Below are 13,220 nucleotides of genomic sequence, written 5' to 3' on the forward strand. Positions count from 1 at the left end.
TATACAGATAGGAAAAAGGAGAGGGTTTATCAATGTTACTAGTTCTACAATGAGATAAGATGCTGCTATATGAATCTAGAACCAGTACCTGTGCTCAGAATGAAAGTGGATTTTCCATAGTAAGTTTGCAGTTTCCTCTGATGTGTGTGTGTGTGTGTGTGTGTGTGTGTGTGTGTGTGTGTGTGCTTTGAGAAGCCTAAACACTAGAGATAGAACTAATTTGTTCATGGAAAAAAAAAAACCAGCACTTTCACTGCCTGCTATAAGGAGCTTGTGTTTTCTTCCAACACTCTGAGAACCAAGTACAACAAAGGATGCCACGCGATGAAAATTTTTAGTTTTTTAAATAAAATGATGAGGAAGTTTTTGGGTTTTTTTTAAACACATATGTTGGGCTTACATAAATAATCAGCCAGAACATTTTTCTAACATATAATTTTCTTGTCAAGCATATATTTTTCTTTTTCCTGGGAACTCAATGTCAGAAGTATATGATGATGATGATTGTTTTTCAACAGATAATTGGATAATTCTGGGGTCAGAATGAAAAAAAAATAAATCTTATTTAAAAGTCTTATAACAGATTCATTTTTAGGAACAGGATGGAAATAGTCTAACAGTGCTTGAAGTAAGTCGCCTCCGTACTTAAGCTCATGGTCTATCAATTTTTCCAGGAACGTAGGTTCTTAGCCTTGTCCTTAAAGCGTTTGGACTTAAAATCCGATGGATGAAAATTTGCAGTTTTTTTTTTTTTTTTCAAATAACATGTTTACTTCCAAATAGGCAAGCATGGAACTTCCTCATTCCGGCACACAGTTCAAGGACAGAGTTCTGTCTTTTATTTGCACTGCTATCAAGAGCTACATCTGAAACAGGACATATAGACAGAGCCCTAAAGCAGAGTGTGCTTGTCAACATTTCTTCTTGAGCCCCAGAGTGATTCACTCTAAAGAAGCCGCCCATTGTCCTCAGACTCTCTCTAGAAGGAAGGAAGGCAGGATCCAACTTCCCCTTTGAGCTTCTCCTTTTCTTCAAGAGTGGTAGGTTTCCTCCACCTGCCCAGCCAGTATTCTTACAATCACACCTGGGTTTTATCAGAAACACAGACTTGTCATCCTTAAAAGGCAGAGAAGGGGAGATGAAGCCAGGGAGCCTACATCCCGCGGGATGTGATGAGACTCCGGAGAGCCTGTACTGTGCACCGATACGCTTCTGCTTCATGAAGAAGTTACTTTCCTCCAACAGGCCTGAAAGAGAACCACTTTGCTCACCCACGCACAGCTGAGAACAGCGAGGCAGAAACCAGAGGCTGTTGGCTGCGATGCCCAGCACTGAGAAGAAGTGGAGAGCTGTGGGGTACAGTCCCTCCTGGGTGACAATAAGCCTGGCAACCAGCTTCTGCAAAGCTTGGCAGAGGGAAAAGAAAGCCTCTTTAGAAATACAGTTGGCAAAACACTGAATATAAAGGATACTCTGAGCAACTGCATAATTACAGACTCAGAGTAACTGTCTAAACTGGATCCCCATAGGATATCCTTTGTCTGTCTGTGGAGTGGTCTAGACCCCCACTGCACGCCCTTTAACAAAGCGGCTCTCTAGGCTTCCTTCTTCCTTCTTTTACAACAGGGATGGAGATGGATGGAGAGGGAAAAGTAAACCCTGGAAGATACTGATACGTCCTCTCATTTATTGCATAAGGTTTATGACTTTGGATCTGAGTTCAAACCCAGATACTACTACTTACTGTCGTACCTCATTTGAGGTACTTAACCCCCAGGGTTTCAACTTATAAGAGGATGCTGATGACGAGAGGTACGGCATGTCAAGCCCTCAGCGCGGGGCCTGGCACGTGGTGTGCGCAATCGTGACCCTCCTGTCCGCAGCAGCCCCACCCCCACCACCGCGTCTTCTGTGTCTCCGTTACGCCTGGAACGTGCATCCATCACTACACCTCTGACACTTCCCCACGTTTTTGTGCTCACAATGCATGTCCAGGTCATGGGCCCGTGAGGGCAGGATTCACTCTATAGTCTCAGTACCGAGCATGTCCACACACACGCGTACGCTTGCACGCACACACGCACGTGCACACACACATACACACCACTATGAGGCGAACAAATGTTTGCTGAATGAACGAGTGAATGAGTGAACAGACTGCTGGGTTACATTCATTACTTATTTCTGTATAATTCAGTTTTAGAAACCTTTCCCCAGGTGTTGGTAGAGCCGGCTAACTTGTCCAGGTCAACTGAACCTGCCGAGCACATCTGGATTCCAACTAAAGAAGCATCCAACGGGCAGGGTGGGCTTCAGTCCGCACTAACACAAACTCCTATCCCAGTGCTGCAAACAGAGTCCCAAATCTAACTCCCACCGATTAGATTCCCATAACTGTGCTCCTTTTCAACTGGGGAGTTCTAGCACCAAACTCCGTTTTGGCCCAGGTAAGCATCCTTTCACTTGTTTTCAGAATTTTAAAAAAGGACAGCAAGAAGAAATGTAAATGAAGTCTTTAGCGCGCACACACAAATTTTCAGAGAAAGAGCAATTTCCCTGCAGTGAGCAAGTACCGGGTGGGAGGACTCCGGGGCTCGTGGCAAACATTGCCAAGGAGAAGCTGCACAGCCCCGATGTCATCCCGGGAGCTCTGGGTCAGGGCAGGGCAAGCACATCCTTTCCCACCGCCTCCCAACAGCCAACCTGCCTCATTCCTCACTCTGAGAAGGCCCCTCCCCGTTCATAGCTTTAGACAGAAAACTAAAGATTCCTAGACCCAGGATCTCCTCAGACTTCATCTCCAGTATCTTTTCATGGCCATAGACTCACTGCTTGGAAACACCCCTGAGGAGAAGGCCCAGCACAGTCTTAATATGCCCATGACTTACAAGCCACACTGGCCACAAAGCACAAAATACCTTCCTAGATCTTTCAGAAATATAATTTGGGAAAAAAAACAAAAAGTAAACATTAATTCTGTTCTGTGTAGGAACAATTTCCATTTGCGAGGGAAAGGTTATCCAAAAACAAGCCCATGTTTCAGTTACTTTCAAGGTCCCGGCATGTGAAAGAAAAGCCAAAGTAAATTTCAAGCCATTTCCCCCAAAGTTCTGGCCTTTGGAATGCCCTGGCCTGACCAGTTTCAAAACTGGTGTTTCCAAGTTTCAATTCCAAAGAACCGTGTTTTTTAAAAGGCAAAGTTTCCTCTAAATAAAAACCGGGATAGCGTATATTCAATGTGAGTATTATACCCAACGCAGGTGACAGCCAAAGGGACTGGCCCGTGACAGAGGCAGAAGGAAGAGCCTGCAAACGGTAAAGAGCAAATGAGGAAGAAGGAATCTATCTCTTCAGAAGCACTGGGGAGGAAGAACTGTGCCTTTGAACGTTGCTTCCAGGGTAAATCCTAAAAGTTCTCATCCCCAGGAAAAGCAATTCCATAGCTACGTGCGGTGATGGCTGTGAACTAGACTTACTGTGGTCATCACTGAATCTACCCAAATCCTGAATCGTTATGCCGTGTACCTGAAACAAACGTAGTGTTGTGTGTCGATTATATCAAGATAGAAAACTGAGGTGGGGGGTGGGGGAAGGCCAGGACAAGAGAGCAAGAAGGTGCCAGGCAGCCCTGCGAGAGACAAAGACACGCACCGGAAGCCCGGGGCAGTGCAGACACAAAGAGGCAGCGTGCAGAGCAGGGGCCAGCCTATCAGCAGGACGAAAAGCTGACAGAAGTCATCGGAAAGGACAGCCTACCCAGTGTCAGAGAGCAGGCTGGATGGCGGGGGAAGCAATTAAACACCCGTGACAGATGGAGATGAGGGCATCCAAGGCGAAGTGTCCCTAAGACACTTGAAACCGAGGGCTGCTGGGTGGTGGCTGGGCTGCTGGGTGGTGGCTGGACAGCCGCGACGGAGCGGGAGCAGGAGGGGTAGCATGTCAAAGAGGAAACACAGGGTCCCAGAACGAGGAGAAAGTGGCCGAAGTCTGGGGGCCGGAGGAACGGCTATCGGCCTGTGCGTGGGCAGTAGGCCTGTGTCCGCACAAGAGCACAAGAAATGCTAGAGAAATCCCGACCAGAGGAGACGCCCTCCATGGCTCGGCAGCTCCTTCCTGCTCTGGGGAGAGAGTCGTTGCCAACCTCTAGGGTCCCAGCGCCGTCGGGGCAACACGGTCCCCGTGACCTAGGGCTGCTGGCTTACCTTCCAACAGTCTCCCCGTGGAAAAGACTGGACAGGTTAACTCTGGCCCATTCATTTGTATCTGGAATCCAGCGGGAAGGCGGTAGCACTCCACCCCATGCAACAGGGAGAACGACTTGGCCACAGTCATCTTCTGAAAGGAGCGGGGCTGGTTGAAGACAGATAATGGGTCCAACGGCCACGGAGGGCCTCTCTGTGTGTCTGCGGACGTGTGCACGTGGGTACGTGGGTAAGAGCGATGCACGTGTCAGAAAGCTGGCAGCTGCGCCTGAGAGCCAAGACTTAACACCACAACAGAGGAACGATTATAACATGCAGCAAAATGTAATGAGGAAGAGAGTCGCCCCAGGGAAAGAACGCAGTGACAAGCCCGGTGAGGACCGTGGCCGTGGGGGGTGGCTCAGCCTCTAGCTTGGTACAAGTGGATCCTTCTGAGGCTCAGCCAGGCAGAGTGCGGAGTTGCGAGTCAGGAGACTTTCCGTTCTTAACAAGGCCCTTGACGACTGAGCCTCAGTTTCCTTTTCTGCAATACAGAGCCCCCCGGCCACCAGCCCTGAGAGCGAAACAGAGCTCTTGGAAATCCCAGTGCAAATGGCAGTAAAAGCAATTGAAAGCTGAAACACTGCCCAGGTCGAGTATTGCTGTGAAAAGGGACCAAGTAAGAGAGATACGCGGACGTGTAAATGGAGCACAGAGGGGATGAAGGGCTTAGAACCATGGGTCCAACTCAGCAAGTATGAGTCGCTGGGGATCTGAAGCAGCAGTGGTTTCCAGTGCAAGGGCCCCTAGGAGTTAGAAGAGCTTCAGTCTGGGTTTTATCCATGTCCAAGTGAATACGGTTTTTTTTATAACCTTTTATAGAACAAAGGGATTGCAGCTGACCGATCCTCATAAAGGGCTGTGATTTATGCTGCTGCTCCCAGAGAGCATTTATTCCCTTCCATGCACAGTGATTAGGAGGGCAGAAGGTTCCGGAGTCCCGGGCAGGAGTCAGGGCACAGGGAGGCGCTCTCCACAGACACAAGGCCTTGTCTCTCTAGGACATGCCCTCCCCGTGTGATAAACCACAGAATGCCTAGTCCACCTTCCTGCACACCGACTCCCCTTCGCAATTTTAAACGGTGCATCTACTTGGTACTCTGGCTTTATCTGAGCTGCCATGATTGCAACACTGACACGATTACACAAAAAGGTGCTGCCTTCTACCATGGCCCGCATAAGGCACCGGTTCCGTCCCTTGTTTCCGAGCTGTGAATGCAGCCAGGGCGGGGCTCAAGCCCTGCCTCGTCTTCATAGGTTCTCCAGGCCTGCCACACTGTAAACACTCAACAGAAGACTTGCTGAATTAAACCAAAGAGCCAGATCATCTTGGATAAGTAACCACTTCTGAGAAACTCAAGTTTTGTCATGGAGAAGATAAGGGATGGGGGCAAAACACCAACCAGCTCTGGCAAATGCAAAATAGCCCAATCTTCTGAAAACAAAACAAAACGAAAAAGCACTGTCTGAATACTCATTGTCTTTTTTATGTACTTCACGCAAAAGGAATATGTATGTAATTAAACCTGATTCATACGTCGAATTCAAAAAACATTTTTAATATTCAACCCATCCCTCTGTTAGTCAATGACACACAAAAGCTGTGTGGGTTTTAAGTATGAAGAAAAAACTATACATACTGGTTATCGCTGAAAAAACTTATTCAGAAAAAATGTTAATTCCAACATTTCCTTTTACACGTTCTCCCCTGAAAGACTGTACCTAGAATAACATTGACCTAATGGAAACAAATAAGACTACTGACAACGGCTACAGTGTAACAAAGGCGTCTGGCTTTTTACCTTCCTTGGTTACTGCACAAAAGCAGCAAATGTAAGTACAGTTGCCCCAGCAGCTGGCAAGTTCTCTCCCACATGCGAAGAAGTTGTGAAACAGCTGGGGAGCGCAAGATGCTTTTGAACAAGCTGCTATGTGATCCAAAATTACGCACTGCCTGTTCATCTTCCATACAATGGAAGCGACAGCCCAGGGCAGGTCTGGCGCATGCCCTGCAGCTGCTTCTTTCTTTGCAGCAGGGGCCCAACAAGTGGCTACAAATGGAGTAAGATGCACAAAAGCTGAAACCTTGCTCCTAACCCTTTGCATGCTGTCACGGAGTTAGGCGTGCAGCTCGTGTTCCAGTGTGGGTGAAAGCTGCATTTTATACCGAAACGGAAAACGTCTCTGATGCTTTAAATGGCAACCCCTCCCTGTACTCCAGACCCATGCACTTCTTGGTGACAACTTTCCCAGGAGGGTGGTGTTTGATGACATTATAGGGCTTCTGGTGCTTTTGCCCATGACTGATTGTTTTAAAAGATAAATGCACAAGAAAAAGCCACAGCTACAAAGCAGCGATGTTAACGAGGTCTTCCCAAAACAGCCTGGCGTAAAAAAGGATTTCTCCACTTGTGTTTGCTAAGGTTCAAGCTTTGGGCTTTATACCATAGGAATTCGTCTACTGCTTGTTTACTAGTTGCTCAGCCTGAACATGGTCCTCCTTCCTTGTATCAGCTTCCAAGTTAGAGTTCAGCCGTCTTCAGATCATACGTCGTTTATCATATTTAAGCAACTACTTTTGAAATGGTCTATCTCAAACTCTCCTGCCTTCTCCACCAATCGGGTGGCTCACCTTTAAAGAGACTCCAGAACAATATCCTCTTTTCCAGAGAAATGTTCCCTCTGGCCAAGACTGGGCCAGCACCAGTTTCACAGAGCGGATATTTTTCTTCAGCGTTACAAATGGCTAGCGAATCAGCAAAGAGCATACGTGCTTCCTTTGCTCCAGTGTGTCTGGTTTTGAGTTTGTTTTTTTCTTTTAAGTCCTGTCATCCTGGCCATTAGGATACTGGCTTCAAATTAAAAGGAAAGATAAATGACTAGAGAACTGACCACAAAATTATACAGTGGTAAAATTAGGAAGAAAGCCCTACGGTTCCGGAGCCCCTTGTAAATTCCTTGGGCAACTAGACAGAATTTTCCAGCACTACCAACCCCGCCCCCCCACTGCTGATTCCAAAAGAGGAATCACTCGCTGCCCTGCATGGCAGTATTAACTAAGAAGAATAGCAAGTTCAAGGCAAATATCAATGAACTATTTTACCTCTTGGGAGGAGACAAGAAAGGAAAAAGAATCTGTTCTTAAGCATCATGGTTATTACTTAACATTTGTTGAATGGCTACTATGTGCTAGATTCTGTGCTACGAAGTGCTTTATAGGGATTATCCAATTTAACCCTCAGAGCTTCAAACCAGGAGGTGCTATTATTATCCTTGTCTTAGAAGAGGAAAACAGAGTTCAGAGAGGCTGAGCAACTTGACCAATATTACAGAGCTATAAATGGTGGAGGGGGCATTTCAAGCCCGTCACTGTGACTTCAGATGCTTGCCCTTAATCATCATGCCTCGCTGTCTCCACAACTGGCATTGCCCCGGGACGTTCTGAGTCACCGACTGTCATTCCAGAGTTTAAAACAACAACTTTCTTAAAGGCAATGCATTTTAAGTACATTCAAGGCAATATACCCACAGCCCCTATTACAAACTTGAGCTCAATGATGCATAAATGTGCACAGATAAAATCCTGTTGTTCGATGCTGAAAAGGCATTTGAGTTTTAGCTCATTAGGCAGTTAATTAAGGTTGGCCATATTTCCAAGGCAGACATAATGTTACACACGTATCCAGCACGGTGGCCAAGTCACATCACTTAAGCAGGGTAGGAACTGCAGCTCCTTGCACCAGGGAAGGCAAACAGACATTCACGCCATGTGGAGCTCCTACCTCAGGCCCACCTGCCTCATGAGACACCACAAAATGCAAGAGACAGCTATTTCTGACTCACTTTGGAGTTGTCAGAAAATTCTAAGGGTTTGGAAGACGCCTTAGTTGTTGTCATACACCTTAAACTTGAAGAGTTGGTTTAGTTTGGGTGCTGGCCCTAACAAAAGCCCGCAAGATGTAGAAAGTCCGGCAAACCCTGATGCCTAACATCACAAACCCCAACCTGGGCTTAGAGCGCATGCCGTGGCTCTTAAATCAGCAATCAATAATATCGGCCTCTGCCAAAGACACTGGGAGGAGCAAACAGTACTCTTTAGAGCAAGCCACACTCCTTAAGCTTCAGTTTACTCCTCTGTAGAATAAAAATAACTGCCTCTGAGGAGGAGAATGGTGAAGATCCTTCCAAAGTGTGTGTGAAGAGTCTGTCATCCACCGGGCACTTTATAAAAACCAGTTCCTGCCCTTTCCTTACTACAGAAGGGAGTGGAGGCAGATAAGAAAGCATGTGAATTCTAGCCATTGATTAGTGGGGGATATGGTTTCACATGGGAGCAGAGTGCCCTGGGTTTTTCTTCAGCACACCTCCTCGTCTGGCGTCCAGAGCCCTGAAAGTCTGGTGCGCGGTGGAGATGTTGCCCAGGCCCCTTCAGTGACAGGACTAGTGCACAGGCTGGGTTTGCCTAAGTTCCCACAACCTACGGGAAGGAGCTCTCTTAATTTCTCCTGCCGACTTCTCCCCTATCGCACGAGGAACTTCCTGATGCAATAAACTGTCGGACTTCACCAGAGCTGTAATGCCTTCGCCAGAAGCGCTGAACCCCGCACCTGACCCAGATTGCGGCCTGGAAGGCAGCCTCGCGGCCGCTAACTCACACTAATGCAATTACTGCCTTCTGGAGCTCGGCTCAGGGTGCCGGCGGCTGCCGGCGGTCCCCGGGGCCTAAACCACTCCCTTCCGGGAGCCGGCACGCCACCCGAATCTGCAGGCAGGGGCGTGGACCCGCGGGCTGGCCGCGCGCGCCGCGCGGGGACTTCAAACCCGCGCGGGCCCTGCGGAGGCGCGACCCTGGGATCGGAGGAGGGGCGCGGAGCCACAGCAGCTCTCGCCACTCGCCCGTGCAGTCGGGAGAGGAAACAGGCAGTGTCGCAATTCCCAACACTCGTGTGCACCTCTCCGGGTCACCCCCTTCCCCGCCCCACCTCCCAGCGTAACGGGCCGCGGAGCTAACTTCCCGAAACTCCGCAAAGGGAAATCCTGACCCGGCCCGCACCTCGGGGCGGGCGCGCGCCGGGGCGCGCCGGCGACGGAAGTGGGTGGGAGCAGTGGCCGCGCCGCGCCTTTGTTGCTGCTCCGGGACCCCGCGGGCCGCCGGGAGCACCCCATCGCGGCCGCCCGGCATTCGGCCGCCCACTCCCACGTCCCGGTCGCCGCCCGGGGCAGGACCGCCCAGAGCCAGAGTAAAACCGGCCCCACCTCCGGGCCCCGAGAAGGGCGCGCGGCGGCGTGTCCTAGTGTCTGCCGGCCTTAGTCAACGCTGCCGTTCCCTGCCCTGGGGCCACCGCGCGGAGGGACGTTCCTCACCTTCTGAGCTTTCCCCAGACCTCTGGGTGGCAGAATCGCCGATTCCCCGCGGACAGCAGCTTGGCAGCCCCCGCTTCTCAACAGCGCCACGGCCACTCCCTGCCTCCTTTCACAGAGCGAGGATCGGGTCCCCCCTCTCGGGATGATTCACTACGCTCCTTACCTGGAGGCTCGAACAAGTCCCCTCCCCTCCGCCGGCCCGCGCAGCGATCGGGAGCTGGCGCCCTCTGCCGGGCCACCAGCGGGAGCACCCTCGGGACTGAGCGAAGAGCAGCACAGAGGGTCCGAACCTGGAGCCCACAGGAACGCAGGACCCCCAACCTACCACCGATGGTCATCCTTCCCGAGCAGTGGCCAGCGCGCCGGGCCATCCTGGCCGCCGTGCCAGTGCTGACGCCAGACCCCAAGGGAAGAGGACCAGAGCTGTCCTCGCGCCCCCGGGGCCACTGGACGCGCCCGGAGTCCCCCACTTGCGGGCCAGCCGGGCCAGCCCCGCCCCCGGGGATGTCCCGAAGAAACCACCCTGAATCGCGCCTGCACGTCTGGTTTTAAAACACTGGAAAGGCAGTTTTACTGAGTGAAAACAAAGTTTGTGTCTTGTATCTAAAGTAGCCTCCTGCTCGAATTTAAGAGGCGGAGGGGAGGGCGGGGGCCCGTCACACTCCCCCCACCCTCCTCGGTCCTAGGACTAGGAATTGGCTTTGGGTGAGCTCCAGGCGTATCCGCAGCCCCGGGCTACCGGGGCTCTTGGGTGCCGGTGGAGCCCTGGGTCTGGCTTGGGGCTGGAGGCCGGGGCGGCCGTGTCACTCACCCGGCTGGGAGGAGTGGCTGTCCGAATGACTCGCGCTTTCGCCGGAGTAAACACATCAGCAGCAGGTTAGCCTACCCTCCTCCCCCGCCCCCGGCCGGTCCCGAGTGATACTCCGCAGGGGGACTAGGAGGAAGGGCAGAGGATACCTACACGCGAGGGCCCGAGTCCTACCACCGGGCCCCTGCACACTCACACCCCAACTTCCCGACCCCACTCACCCGTTCGGCTCGCCGGCCGCGGTCGCCCACGCACAAAGTTCCCCGCAGCGACGAAGGCGGCGGTCGCCCCGCAGCGGCGCCGGAAGGGGAGACGCACACTGGCGCGGGACCCCGGCGACGGCGGCACCGTCCCCACACTAGCTGGTGCTCTCCGCGAGGGGCCCGGCAGAGTGGCCGCCGCAGCCGAAGCAGAGCAAGTTGCGAGGCAGGTCAGCGCCGACTGGGAGCCTCTGTTCCCGAGTGCGGGTGCGCGAGTCCCGGCGCGGCGGGCGGGCGCCGGCTATTACTTGTAGGGCCCCCGGGTGTCGGCCGCCGGGCGCTCTGAGTGGCTCGGAGGGCGCGCCAGGCCGGCTGGGCGACGGGACCCACCCCCTCGGCGCGCACCCGCCCCGGCCCGGCCCGGGGACGCGCGCACGCGCACGCGCCTGGCGGCTCCGGGGCTCCCGGGGCTCCCGGGACTCTCGCTGGGCTCCAGCCGCGCAGCCCGAGGGCCGGAGGGGCGCCACTTACCCTTAGAGACCCGGAGCGGCCGCTCTGAGTTTGAACCGTTCGCGGGGTAAAACCCACCAACGCGTGCGAACGTTGCAGTCCTTAGCGCTCTAGGCCAGTCGTCAAGGAGACCGCCCTTGCCCGCCCAGTCACAACTGTGAAGTCTTGTCACGCCCCCCCCACCCACCCAAGGGCGCATCTGGACAGCGGACCTGCCCTATCTCAGTGGTTCTCACACTTCAGCCAATCACAGTCCCCTGAGATTTGTTAAAACACAGCTTGTTTTTCCCTCCCCCACCCCACCCCTCCTCCTCCCCTTTCTGATTCTTTTAATCTAACAGGGGCTGAGAATTTGCGTTTCCAACAAGCTCCCAGGTGATGCTGAGACAGTGGTGAGCATCAGATCAGTTAAGGTTTGTGAAGGACTCGATAATCTGCAAAGCGGTAGATACATGTACACTTGTTAAATCCGCTCGTGAGATTTATCTGTTTCAGTAGCTAGTGCTCGCGTTTCATTTCGTTCCAACCCTGGCTTCTTTTCCTCCGAATGCTAGACTTATTTTTCCTCTTGGGTATGCACTGAGCTGTGTATACCAGCCCCCATCAGGAAGCAAAAGGTGAGTATATTGGTTTGCCAGGGCGCCATAACAAAGCACCACAGTCTCGGTGGCCTAAACAACAGGAATTTATTTTCTCACAGTTCTGGAGGCAGGAAGGCCAAAATCAAGGAATCAGCATGATTATTGCATTCTCCGTAGCTTGTGGATGGCCATCATGTCTTTTAAAGACACCCGTCATGCTGAGTTTTAGGGCCCACCTATATGACCTCATTTTAATATAAGTTCTTCCTTAAAGACCCTATCTGTAAGCACAGCCACATTCTGAGGTGCTGGGAGTTAGGACTTCAACAGATGAATTTTGAGGGGATACAACTCAGCGCGCAACGGGGAGCTCCCCTGCCCCTAAGAGCCTAGAGCAGAAACTGAGCTTCTGCCTTCCCATCCCTATGCCCTCCGCGTAGGCTGGCCTGTGGACTCACATACCAACACCTGAGTGCTGCGCTTCCAGGCTGGAAGGGCTTCAAGAACCACCCCCTCCACTGAGCATATGGTCCTCTGGAAGACAATACCCAATGTGTGAAATGAATATTGAGAATCTATTAGGAATCTGGGCCCCTTACTCAGCAAACATTTCAGAACTAGCCCTTTACTTTTTGCTACTGACTAGGTACACGTACCCCTTACCTCTGTCCTGCTTTGTTGGGGCTGTGACTCCCACCTAGCACCCGTGTCACCTCCAGAAGGCTCCAGAAGGAAGGACTGTATTCAATAAATACATTAAAGACTCTTCATTCCTCCTGCTATCTGTGAGAGCTCCAGCAGCACTTACAGCTGGAGAAGACAGGAAGGAAGCAAGGACAAGGGCTGTCTGCCCTGACCCCACACTAACCAGAGTCATGGGAATGACTGATCTCCAGTAAATCAGTAATTGCCCGAAATTTGGAGCCTCATCCCCAGTCTTCTTCTGATTTTGTCCTACGTCATATCTTTGCCTGTGGCTTTGTCTAATACCAGGCCAGACTTCTCCCCAAGCCCCAGATCCAAATGGCTACCAGATCATCGTAGCGCTCCAAACCCAGTATGTCCATCATTGAACTCTTCCCCCCAACCATGTCCTCCACCTGCATGCACTCCCCATCTGAGTGCATGGCTCAAACACCACTCCCATCATGCCAGCCAGAAACCTGGGAGCCATCCGACACGTGACCTGCTTGAATCCACCTGCTACTCTGTCCTTAATGTTCCTCAGAGGTCTCCCCTCTTCGTTCCCACCGCCATTGCCTCAGCCAAGGCCTTTTGTACTATTTCTCATCTGGTGTTTGACACCAGACTCATAACTAGACCCTCTGCTCCACGTGGCTTTTTGGCCAGCATCGTCTACACTGCTTCTTCAAGCATCTTTCAAAAACAGTAACCTGGCTATCCTCTGCCCTTCTTAAAACCTCTCAGTGGAGTCCCTTTATGTTTCGGAGAAAACTCAAGCTTCTTTGCTCACCTCCCTCCACAGGCTCATCCTTGATCATTTTCCCATCGGGGC

At 51.8% G+C, this 13,220-nt stretch overlaps 1 protein-coding gene across 2 annotated transcripts in view; it reads right to left on the reverse strand.

The window, feature by feature from the left end:
• SVIL (supervillin) overlaps window positions 1-10,949 on the reverse strand; it is a 233,436-nt gene extending 222,487 nt beyond the window's left edge. Inside the window, exon 1 of one of the 2 annotated variants that reach the window (XM_045812830.2) lies at window positions 10,635-10,949. The gene's annotated coding sequence lies outside the window, so the exon portion shown is untranslated. Of the gene's footprint in view, window positions 1-9,605; window positions 9,742-10,634 lie in introns of those variants that run through there. The other variant, XM_045812832.2, reaches the window with a different exon arrangement.
• Window positions 10,950-13,220: the final 2,271 nt, after the last annotated feature.

This window comes from Ursus americanus, chromosome 31, assembly GCF_024610735.1.
Source record: "Ursus americanus isolate L20-20 chromosome 31, mUrsAme1.1.p, whole genome shotgun sequence".
Lineage (NCBI taxonomy): Eukaryota > Metazoa > Chordata > Mammalia > Carnivora > Ursidae > Ursus > Ursus americanus.